Source organism: Bos taurus, chromosome 15 (genome assembly GCF_002263795.3).
Source record: "Bos taurus isolate L1 Dominette 01449 registration number 42190680 breed Hereford chromosome 15, ARS-UCD2.0, whole genome shotgun sequence".
Taxonomy (NCBI): Eukaryota; Metazoa; Chordata; class Mammalia; order Artiodactyla; family Bovidae; genus Bos; species Bos taurus.
In genome coordinates this window covers 76,968,012-76,981,091 of record NC_037342.1, presented here as the reverse complement: position 1 = coordinate 76,981,091, position 13,080 = coordinate 76,968,012, and the positions used below count along the sequence as shown (strand labels likewise).

Sequence of the window (13,080 nt, the reverse complement as noted above, 5' to 3'; positions counted from 1 at the left end):
ATTAGAGAGTGTGTTTGGGGGCTAGTAGACCGCTCTGAAGCCTTTATTATTGAATTCATGAGGTTCTGGGTGGTCGAGGCATTGTCGGAAATCAAAAGAACTTTAAGAGGCAGTCCCTTACTGGCAAGGTACTTCCTGATTTAGGGACAAAATGTCGATGAAACCCATCTAGAAAAAGGACTCCTGTTGTCCAGGTCTTCTTCCTGTACAACTTAAAAAGACTGGGAGCTGGTGTTTATCTCTTTCCTTCAAGGTCCGAAGCCTAGATGAGGGTAGTCCTGATGATACACTTGACTGAAATTGCAAAAAACAGTAGAGTTAGCCTATTTCCTTCTGCCTTAAATTCTGGTGCTCACTTCTCTTCTTTACTAATAAATGTTCTTTATGGCATTCTTTTTTTTCCAGAATAGGGCACTTTCGTCTGCATTAAAAACCTGTCTAGACAGATATCTTTTCTCCTCAATGACTTTCTTAATTGCTTCTGGGAACTTTTCTGCTGCCTCTTGGTTGGCAGAAGCTGCTTCTCCTGTTATCTTGACATTTTTTTAAGCCAAAACTTTCTAAAATTATCAAACCACCATTTGCTGGCATTAAATTCTCCAGCTTTAGATCGTTCCATTTCCTTTTGCCTTAAGTTGTCATATAATGACTTCACTTTTTCTCAAATCATATTAGAGTCTATCAGTATGCCTTTCTTACAGTAAGTCTACACCCACATGAAAGCTGAATTTTCAAAGAGATAAAAAGAGAAATATTCAATATTTCTCAAAAAGTGCAAGGTTCCTGCGCCTGCTGACCTAACTGCAGCAATGACTCACACAGAAGAAGTGTTTTTTTTTTTAAAGAATGGTCCTTACATTGGATTCATTTATCTTGAAATGGTGGGCAATCACAGCTGCAGACTGCAATCTATGGTACATCTCAAGCAATTCAGCTTTTTCTTGTCATGTCATGACTTTTCTCTGCTTCTTAGCAGCACTTCCAGCATCACAAGTGGCTCTTCATATGGGTCCAATGGTGTCTTCCAAGGTTTACAATATTGCACTAAATGTGATGAAAAATACATGAGATCTGCAGGGGATCACTTTTAACGTGATAAGCAGTACTGGAGCTATGAACTGCCCAGGTGGAAATAGTTAGTGTCACATGGCGTTCTAAGTGGATACTCACGATGCTTGAGCTCACTGCAATAGCAACAGGGGGTCTCTACAAAATTATTACAGTAATACAGTGAGTACTAGAGTTAATTTTATACAGTTATGATTTAATATTGCGTCTTTATGTTTGTTTATATTTCTCTAGACCACAAATGATGCTATGTAGGTATGTGCATAAGTTTTTATAAACTTTTTATTTGACTATTTTTATGGGTTTCCCTTGTGGCTCAGATGGTAAAGAATCCACCTGTAATGCACGAGACCTGGGTTCGATCCCTGGGTTGGGAAGATCCCCTGGAGAAGGGAAAGGCTACACACTCCAGTATTCTGGCCTGGAGAATTCCATGGACTGTATAGTCCATGGGGTTGAAAAGAGCTGGTCACGACTGAGCGACTTTCACTTTCACTTGTCATGGTGATATTCAACTGGGCTTCCCAGGTGGCATTAGTGGTAAAGAACCTGTCAGCCAGTGCAGGAGACATGAGACACGGGTTTGATCTGCGGGTCAGGAGGGTCCCCTGGAGGAGGGCATGGCAACCTACTCCAGTATTCTTGCCTGGAGAATCCTATGGACAGGGAAGCTTGGCAGGCTATATAGTCCACAGGGTTGCACAGAGTTGGACATGACTGAAATGATTTAGCACATATGCATGGTAGCAAATGATAAAATAAACTATCATCTACATTTATTTGGCATTTATGACATATCTAACTTAATTTTTTTTAAGATATTTCTAGGCTACACGGTTTATCTGTGAGCTTTTCCAAATTGTTGCAAATCTATAAAAAAAATTCCAATATATTTATTGAAAAGAATTCGCACAGTTCAAACCCATGTTGTTCAAGGGCCAACTGAACTCTGAACAAGGCACTTTGCTAGATGCTAGCCCAGGGATAAGAAAGACATAAAAATGTTCTAATGAAGCTTACAGTCTAATGAGGAAGACAGAATTTAAGTAAACATTTATATGTATGAAAAATGTTAGGAAAAGAGCTTATAAGAAGCATATTAAATCTTATTTAAAAGTTCAGAAAAGTCTTCCTAGAAAAAGAGACATTTAAAAAAGATATATTACTGAGATTTGTTCAAGATGGCAGAGTAGAAGGATGAGCGCTCATCTCCTCCTGTGAGAGCACTGAAATTGCATAGCAGTTGAACAACCATCAACAGGAGGACCCTGGAACCCATCAAAAAAAGACATCCCATGTCCAAAGACAAAGGAGAAGCTGCAACGAGATGGGAAGAGGCTTGAGCATGTCTAATAGCTAGTAGGAGAAGCAGTAAGATATTTTGATAGATTCCAGGGGTCAGCAAACTTGGGCTCCTGCCTGTTTTTGTAATAAAATTGGATTGGAACCATCCCCCACCACCCCCAAAAAAGGATATATTAAAAACAGAGGAAATACTTTCAAACTCATTTTATGAGACCAGCATAATCCTGAGACTCACACCAGACAGATATTACAAGAAAAGAAAACTACAGACTAAAATACATTATGCAGAGAGCTGAAAATCATTAACAAAATGTTAGTAAAAGGAATCCAATTATATATATATATATGTATATATAATAATAAATCATGGCTAAGGTAGATTTATTCACATTAAAAGCATAAAGGGGAAATCATATATTATCTCAATAGATGCAGAAAAACAATAAAAAATTGAATACCAATTCACAATAAAAATTCTCAGTATATGTATACCTATGGATGATTCATGTTAATATTTGGCAGAAAACAACAAAATTCTGTAAAGCAATTATCCTTCAATTAAAACAATTAAATTAAATTTAAAAAATTCTCAGCAAACTAAGAATAAAAGTAAACTTCCTCAGCATAATAAAGGACATCGACAAAAAGCCTCATATTTAATCTGAAACACTGATAACTCTTCTGCCATGATTGGGAACAAAGCAAAGATATCTGCTCTCACCACTTCTGCTCAACATTATAATGAGGTCCTACTCTGGCAATAAAGAAAGAAAGAGAAAAATAACCTACAGAGACCTGAAAGGAAGAAATAAAAGTGCCCCTAATTGGCATATGACATGATTTTGCATGTAGAAGATTCTAAGGAATCTACAAAAAAGCTATGGAACTAATAAGTGAATTTAGCAAAGTCTCAAGATATGAGAAATATACAAAAAGCAATTATATTTCTAAGTTCTTGCAATGAACAGTTGTAAGGAAAATAGATTTTAAAAATAATGCTACTTAAATAGTAGCACAAAACTTGAAATATATAAATTGATTTAATATAATGTATAAGATCTGTATATTAAACACTATAAAGTATTGCTGAGAGACATTAAAGACGGTACCTTTCTGTTGTAATCAAGACTAAAGTTCAACAAGTAGATCAATGAAACAAAATACAGAATCCAGAAATACACCCACACTTGTATAAACGGATTTCTTTTACAAACAAACCAAAAAAATTAAGTGGGAAAGGTACAGTCTTTCAAAGAGTGGTGCGAAATAAACAGCTAGCTATCCATATGGAAAAAAAACAAAACAAAAAATCCTGATCTCAACTTCAAACCACACGCAAAAATTAATTCAAGATGGATTATATATCTAAATGTAAAAGTAAATTTCTCAAGCTTTTAGAAGAAAATGTAGAGTAATAGTGTTGTAAACGTATTTAAGGCAAAGATTTTTTTAGAGTGGACCCAAAAGACCTAACCATAAAAGAAAAAATTCAGAAAATAGACTTCAAACTTCTGCTCTATAAAAGACTTCATTAAGGAAATAAATAAGCCAAAGAGTGAGAGAGATTTATAATACATACATCTGACTGCGAACCAGAATATATAAAGAACTGTTTTAATGATTATAATAAATAACCCAATAAAAAACAGGCAAAAGATGTGAAGAGGCATTTCACAGAGGAAATGGCCAATAAACAATAAAAAAGTGTTCAACATCATTAGTCATCAGGAAAACGCAAATCAAAACCACAATAAGATACTAGAAAGGCTACTTCAGACCCATTAGAAAGGCTGAAATTAAAGACTATGCTTGCCTGAATGCGAGGGGAGTTTGGGGAAGAATGGCTACATGTATGTATAGGGCTGAGTCCTTTGCTGTCCACCTGAAACTATCACAGCATTGCTAATCGACTATACTCCAATATAAAATAAGAAGTTAAAAAAAATGACTGCTTGCTTCAGAAGAACATATATTAAAACTGGCACAATACAGAGATTCTTTACAACACTGAGCCAACTGGAGCTTCCCACCTGCCAATGCAGGAGACACAAGAGACATGGGTTTGATTCTTGAGTCAGGAAGATTCCCTAGAGTAGGAAATGGCAACCCATTCCAGTATTCTTGCCTGGAAAATTCCATGGACAGAGGAGCCTGGCTGGCTACATCCCTGGGGTCACAAAGAATTGGACATGACTGAGCGAAAGAGCACACACAGAGAGATTAGCATGGGCCCTGTGCAAGGATGACATACAAGCTTGTGAAACGTTCCATATTTTAAAAAATGACTGTACTGTGGTAATCATTTCACAATATATACATATATCGAATCATTGCATAGTACACGTTAGACCTGCAGAATGTTACATGCCAATTATATCTCAAAGTTGGGGGAAAAAAGATTGACAACACCAAATATTAGCAAGGATGTGTAACAACTGAAATTTTCAGACATTGCTGATAGGAGTATAAAACAGTACAACCAATGTGGAAAACAGTTTGTTAGTGATTTTACCCTTAGATATTTATGCAAGAGAATAAAAGACGCTTACTCCTTGGAAGGAAAGTTATGACCAACCTAGATAGCATATTCAAAAGCAGAGATATTACTTTGCCAACAAAGGTTCGTCTAGTCAAGGCTATGGTTTTTCCTGTGGTCACGTATGGATGTGAGAGTTGGACTGTGAAGAAGGCTGAGTGCCGAAGAATTGATGCTTTTGAACTGTGGTGTTGGAGAAGACTCTTGAGAGTCCCTTGGACTGCAAGGAAATCCAACCAGTCCATTCTGAAGGAGATCAGCCCTGGGTGTTCTTTGGAAGGAATGATGCTAAAGCTGAAACTCCAGTCCTTTGGCCACCTCATACGAAGAGTTGACTCATTGGAAAAGACTCTGATGCTGGGAGGGACTGGGGGCAGGAGGAGAAGGGGACGACAAAGGATGAGATGGCTGGATGGCATCACTGACTCGATGGACGTGAGTCTGAGTGAACTCCAGGAGTTGGTGATGGACAGGGAGGCCTGGCGTGCTGGGATTCATGGGGTTGCAAAGAGTTGGACACGACTGAACGACTGATCTGATCTGATCTGATTTATGCAAGAGAAATAAAAACATATATCCACAAAATTCATCTTCCTTTCATGATTGAAAACTGAACAAATTGGATATAGAAGGAAAGTACCTCAACCAAATAAAGACTGTACAGGACACATCCACTGCTTATTCCGTATTCAGTGGTGAAAGGTTGAACGCTCTCCCTCTAAAGATCAGGAACAAGACAAGGGTGCCTATTCTCACCATCCTGTTCAACACAGTACTGCAATTTTTAACCAGAGCAATAGGGCAAGAAAATGAAATAAAAAGCATCCATATCAGAAAGAAGGAAGTAAAACTATCTCTGTTTGTAGATGATATGATCTTATATATAGAAAATCTTAAAAACTCCAATCTAATCCCTAAACTGTTAGAATTAATAAATCAAATCCAGTAAAGTTATAGGACACAAAACCAACATACAAAAATCAGTTGCATTTTAATACACTAACAACAAACTACCTGAAAAAGAAATTAAGAAAATAATCCCATTCACAATAGCATCCAAAACAATAAAATACTTAGGAATAAATTCATTCAAGGAAGTGAAGGATATGTACACTGAAAGCTGCAAGAGTTTGATCAAAGAAATTGAAGACACAAACAAATGCAAAGATATCTATGTTCACCAACTGCAAGAATCAATAATGTTAAAATGCTCATACTACCTGAAGCCATATATAGATTCAATGTAATCCTTATCAAAATTCCCATGGCATTTTTCACAGAAAAAATAGAAAAAAAATCTTAAAATTCATATGAAACCACAAAAGACCCTGAAGAACTAAAGCAATTCTGAGAAGGAAGAATAAAGCAGGAGGCATGACACGTCTTGACTTTAAACAATACTACGAAGCTAAAGTAATCAAGACTGTACGGTACTGGCATCAGAACAGACATGTAGAGCAACGGCACAAACTCGAGAACCCAGAAATAAGCCCACGTGTTCAGTCAACTAACATTTGGCAAGATAGCTAAGAAAGAATAGTCTCTTCAATAAATGGTGCTGGGAAAATTGGACATTCAAATGCAAAATAATTAAATCGGACCTCTATTTTACACCACACACAAAAAATAACTCACAATGGTTTAAAGGAGGCTAATGTAAGACCTGAAACTTTCTTCTTCTCCTAGAAGAAAGCATAAGGGAAAACATCCTTGATCTTGATCTTGGCACCAATTTTTCTGGGTATATGATACCAAAAGCTTATGCAACAAAAGCAAAAATAAACAAGAGCGATATCAAACTGAAAAGCTTCTGCACAGCAAAAGAAACAACTAATAGAGTGAAAAAGCAGCATTCCCTGTTGGCCTGGTGACTCGAACTCCATGCTTCCACTGCAGGGGCACAAGTTTGATGCCTGATAGTGGAATTCAGATACTGCATGCCACAAAGCATGATCAAAAAAAAAGAAGAAGAAGAAAGAAAAGGCAACCTAATAATGGGAGAAAATATCTGTAAGTCGTGTATCTGATAAGGGGTTAATAGTCAATATGTACGGGGAACTCAAACAACTCAATAGCAAAACGCCAAATAATCCAATTTAAAAGGGGCAGAAGACTCAGACATTTTTCCAAAGAAGACATAGATGGCCGACAGATGAAAATGTGCAACATCACTAATCATCAGAGAAATGTAAATAAAAACCACATGAGGTATCACCTCACACCTGTCAGGATGGCTATCATCAAAAAAGACAACACAGATGTGGGGAAAAGGGACTGCTTGCGCACTACTGGGGCAATGGCATATTGGTGCAACCACTATGAGAAACAGTATGGAGGGTCCTTAAGAAATTAAAAACAGTACTAACATATGCTCCATGAATTTCTTCTAGATATTTACCCAAAGAAAACAAAAATGCTATTTCAAAAACATATCTGCACAGCAATATATGTGTTCACTGCAGCATTATTTACAACAGACAAGATATGGAGGCAACCTGTGTCCACTGATAGACGAATGGATAAAGATGTGGCATACATACATGTAATGGAATATTCCTGCTGCTAAGTCGCTTCAGTCGAGTCCGACTCTGTGCGACCCCAGAGACAGCAGCCCACCAGGCTCCCCCGTCCCTGGGATTCTCCAGGCAAGAACACTGGAGTGGGTTGCCATTTCCTTCTCCAATGCATGAAAGTGAAAAGTGAAAGTGAAGTCGCTCAAGTCATGTCCGACCCTCAGCGACCCCATGGACTGCAGCCCACCAGGCTCCTCCATCCATGGGATTTTCCAGGCAAGAGTACTGGAGTGGGGTGCCATTGCCTTCTCCAAATGGAATATTACTCAGCCATAAAAAAGAAATCTTGCCATCTGAAAGAACACTGATGAATCTAGAGAGTTTTACACTAAGTGAAATAAATTAGACAGAGAAAGAAAAAATACTATGTGATCTCACTTATACTTGGAATCTAACAAACAAAACAAAATGAAAAGTCTCATAGACACAGAGAACAAATGGGTGGGGGGACAAAAGAGGTGAAGGGGATTAAGACGTGCAAACTTCCAGTTAAAAAATAAATAAGCCACAAGGATGTAACATACAGCATAAGGAATATGGTCAGTAATATCATAATAACTTTGTATGGGGCCAAATGGATACCAGACTTACCATGACAATTACTTCATAATGGATGCAAACGTCAAATCAGTATGTAGTATACCAGAAACTAACATAATACAGTACATCAACTATATTAAAAAAAAAAAGAAAAAGACAAGTGCTGGCAAGAATGTGGAGAAATGGCAACTCTCATACATTGGTGGGAATGTAAAATGGTGTAGCCACTTTAGTAGGCAGGCAGTCTTGCCAGGTGGCTAAGCAGTAAAGAATCCACCTGCAACGCGGGAGCCACAGGAGACATGGGTTTGATCCCTGGGTTGGGAAAATCCCCTGGAGGAGGGCATGGCAATCTACTTGGCAACCCACTCCAGTATTCTTGCCTGGAGAATCCCATGCACAGAGGAGCCTAGCGGGCTACAGTCCATAGAGCTGCAAGCAGTTGGACAGGATTTGCGGTGACTTAGCACAAACGCACAGGCAGGCAAACGGTTCCTTAAAAAGTGAAACGTAGGGTTGTCATATGATCCAGCATCCCGCTGCCAGCTATACATCTAAGAGAAGAGACATCGTGTGTGTTTGCATGCTCAGCTGCTTCAGTTGCGTCCAACTCTGTGACCCTGTGGACTGTAGCCCGCCAGACTCTTCTGTGCATGCGATTCTCCAGGCAAGAATACTGGAGTGGGTTGCCATGCCCTCCTGCAGGGGATTTTCCTGACCCAGGGACTGAACCCACCTTTCTTATGTCTCCTGCACTGGCAGGAGGGTTCTTTACCACTAGCGCCACCTGGGAAGCCCAGTGAAAGCTATGTTCACACAAAAACTTCCACACAAATATTCACAGCATATTATTCATAATGGCCAAAACCATAGAAACAACCCAAATGTCTGTCAATGGGTGAGTAGATAAATATCAACTGTATACCCATACAATGAAATACTATTTGGCCATAAAAAAGAACTAAAGTATGGATATGATACACGAAACAACATGGATGAACCTTGAAAATTCTATTCTGAGTGAAAGAAACCAGACACAGAAGTTCACATACGTATGGGTCCTTCTATATGAAATGCCAGAGCAGGCAAATCCAGAGACAGAAAGTAGACTAGTGGCTGCCTCGGGCTGGAAGTAGGTCCGTGACTGGTGGAAGCAGGGCTAATTAGTAATTAGAGTTCCTTCTGATTACGGTTTCTTCTGAGGGTGAGGGGGTGATGAAAATGCTCTAAAACTGATTGTGGTAATTGTTGCACAACTCTGTGAATATACTAAAAACCATTGACTTGCATGCTTTAAATAAGATAATTGTATGGCATGTGAGTTATATTTCAATCAAGCTATTATTAAATATTTTTTAAAGAATCACTTTTACCATTCTTTGCTGTGAATTTTGTTTTCTTCATTTAATATTCTACTGAATTTTTAGAACTTTTATTATTGATTTTTAGGAACTCTGTATGTAAGGAAATTAGCCCTTCACTTATGATATGTTACAAATACTTCTCCTTGCTTGTTGTTAATCTTTTATCTTATTTACAGAATTTTTTGGTCAAGCAGATTTTCTACCTTTTTAATTTAATGAAATATACCAATCTTTTATGGCTTTGATGGTTTTTTTGTCAGTCATATTAAGAAAGGCTTTTCCTTCTATTAAACTATAAAAGTATTTTCCTGTGGTTTCTTTGAGCATGTTTATAGATTCAATATTTAAAAAAAAGAGTTATATTCCTTTTAACTTAAAAAATTTTTTAATTTACTTATTTTGGGCTGTGCTGGGTCTTCATTGCTGCTAGGGCCCTCTCTAGTTGTGGAGAGCAGGGGCTCCTCTCTCCTTATGGTGTGCTGGCTTCTCACTGGGGGGCTTCCCCTGTTGCAGAGCACAGGCTCTAGGCACGTGGGTCTCAGCAGTTGCAGCACGTGAGCTCGGTACTACAGCTCCCAGGCTGTAGAGCACAGGCTTAATAATTGTGGCACATGGGCCTAATTGCTCTGAGGCACGTGGGGTCTTCCCATATCAGGGATCGAACCCATGTCTCATGCATTGGCAGGCGGATTCTTTACCACTGAGCCACCAGGGAAGCCCCGTGGTTTCATTTTTTCACACTGACATTTTTGATCCATCTGTAAATTTATTTTCATGTAAGGTGTGAGGAAGGAATCCAACTTCACTTTTTAAAAGATGGCGAACAATTATGCTCATTGATTTTAAATGTCCTCCCTTCTCCAACACAGGTTAACTCCATTTCATATTTGGGTCAATTTCTAGACTTCAAAATCTGGTTCACTGATTTTTCACTTACCTATTCATGTTCTAGTGATGAATGTTTGTATGGCATGGTTATGAAGAGCATGTACACTGGAGCCAGAGTACCCCGAGTTTAAGTTCAACCTCTGCCACTCATTAACTCTGTGAGCTTGAGCAAGTTAATCTCCTTGGGCTGTTGTGAGGGTTAAATGAATTATCTCAAAAGTGCTTAAAACAGTACCTGGCACACAGTGTTTTGCCTTAGTTATTATTAGTAGAATTATTATAGCCTTAGAATAGCTTCTAATATCTGGAAGGAGCTACTACTCTATTATTCTTTTTCTTTCTCAAGATAGTCCTGGTTATTCTAGCCTATTTAGTTTTCCTGTATAAACTTTACAATCAGCATGTCTCACAAAACATAAGCAAACAAAATTAAATCCTCTTGGTATTCTTCTGAGATCATGGTAATTATAAATTAAATTAGGGAGAACTGATAGCTTTATGATGGTTAAGTCTTTCTAAGAACAGAGTATGCCTTTCCATATGCCCAAGTTTTCTTTTTGAGTTCTTCAGTGAGGTTTTAAGGCTTCTTTCATACAGTTCTTGCATATTCTTGTTGGTTTATTCCTAGGTATTTTATCTTCTTTTGCTAGAGGAAGGGACTTTTCTTCTTGTTTGACTATATAAAGGCTATTATTTTTAAAATAAATGGTTGGTTTTAGTATATTTTGTCCAGCCACCTTGCTGAATCTTCATAAATTTTTTTGGTTTGTTCATTTATTTGGCTGCATCAGATCTTAGCTGGGGCACACAGGATCTTCATTGCAGTATGTGGGCTCAGAGTTGCGGTGCTTGGGTTTAGTTGTCCCAGGACATGTGGGATCTTAGTTCCCTGACCAAGGACTGAACCTGTGTCCCCTGTGTTGGAAGGCAGATTCTAAACCACTGAATCACCAGGGAAGTCCCCTTCATAATGTTTATAATAGATTTCAGTTTGGTTGTCTTTGGCTTTCCAAGTAAGCAGCTGTATTGCCTGCAAATAATGTAATTTTTCCTTCTTTAAAATTTTTATGTCTTTTATTTCTTTCTCCTGCCTAATAGTATTTTTTTTTTAACAAGAAAGTAAATTTTCCTAAATCCTCTTAAATTTAGTGACACAAGATTCCTGTTTATAATTGAACAATGGAAATGTATCACCTCTTCTTCTAAAGATACAGTTTTGTTAGAGGGCTATTATCTTTTTTCCTTTTTAAAAATTTTATTTGTAATTGGAGGATAATTGTTTAGTATATGTGCTGCGGAAGCAAGCACTAAGTGGAGGATACAATCTTGTGTAGCTTTCTGCCATATATCAACATGAATCAGCCATAGGTATACAAATGTCACCACCCTGTTGAACCTCTCTCCCACCCCATCCCACCCCTCTAGGTTGTCACAGAGCACTGGGCTAAGCTTCCTGCAAGATGCAGCAAATTACCACTGGCTCTTGAGAAATTTGTATGCAGGTCAGGAAGCAACAGTTAGAACTGGACATGGAATAACAGACTGGTTCCAAATAGGAAAAGGAGTATGTCAAGGCTGTATATTGTCACCCTGCTTATTTAACTTATATGCAGAGTACATCATGAGAAACGCTGGGCTGGAAGAAGCACAAGCTGGAATCAAGATTGCTGGGAGAAATATCAATAACCTCAGATATGCAGATGACACCACCCTTGTGGCAGAAAGTGAAGAGGAACTAAAAAGTCTCTTGATGAAGGTGAAAGTGGAGAGTGAAAAAATTGGCTTAAAGCTCAACATTCAGAAAACGAAGATCATGGCATCTGGTCCCATCACTTCATGGGAAATAGATGGGGAAACAGTGGAAACAGTGTCAGACTTTATTTTTCAGGGGCTCCAAAATCACTGGAGATGGTGACTGCAGCCATGAAATTAAAAGATGCTTACTCCTTGGAAGGAAAGTTATGACCAACCTAGATAGCATATTCAAAAGCAGAGACATTACTTTGCCAACAAAGGTTCATCTAGTCAAGGCTATGGTTTTTCCTGTGGTCATGTATGGATGTGAGAGTTGGACTGTGAAGAAGGCTGAGCTCCAAAGAATTGATGCTTTTGAACTGTGGTGTTGGAGAAGACTCTCGAGAGTCCCTTGGACTGCAAGGAGATCCAACCAGTCCATTCTGAAGGAGATTAGCCCTGGGATTTCTTTGGAAGGAACGATGCTAAAGCTGAGACTCCAGTCCTTTGGCCACTTCATGCGAAGAGTTGACTCATTGGAAAAGACTCTGATGCTGGGAGGGATTGGGGGCAAGAGAAGGGGATGAGAGAGGATGAGATGGCTGGATGGCATCAGTGACTCGATGGACGTGAGTCTGAGTGAACTCTGGGAGCTGGTGATGGACAGGGAGGCCTGGCGTGCTGGGATTCACGGGGTTGCAAAGAGTCGGACACGACTGAGCGACTGATCTGATCTGATGGAAGAATTGAAACTTTCGAATTGTGGTGCTGGAGAAGACTCTTGAGAGTCCCTTGGACTGCAAGGAGATCAAACCAGTCAATCCTAAAGGAAATCAACCCTGAATAGTCATTGGAAGGACTGATGCTGAAACTAAAGCTCCAATAATTTGGCCACCAAATGCAAAGAGCCAACTCATTGGAAAAGACCCTGCTGCTGGGAAAGATTGAGGCAAGAGAAGGGGCTGAAAGAGGACGAGATGGTTGGATGGCATCATCGACTCAATGGACACGAGTTTGAGCAAACTCCAGGAATTAGTGAAGGAGGACCAGGAACCCTGGCGTGCTGCAGTCC

At 38.9% G+C, this 13,080-nt stretch overlaps 1 protein-coding gene and 1 pseudogene across 2 annotated transcripts in view; one reads left to right on the top strand and one right to left on the bottom strand.

The window, feature by feature from the left end:
• The window catches only part of CSTPP1 (centriolar satellite-associated tubulin polyglutamylase complex regulator 1), a 210,658-nt gene that overhangs the window by 82,142 nt on the left and 115,436 nt on the right, over positions 1-13,080 (bottom strand).
• On the top strand, positions 4,581-4,650 carry LOC112441708 (uncharacterized; annotated as a pseudogene).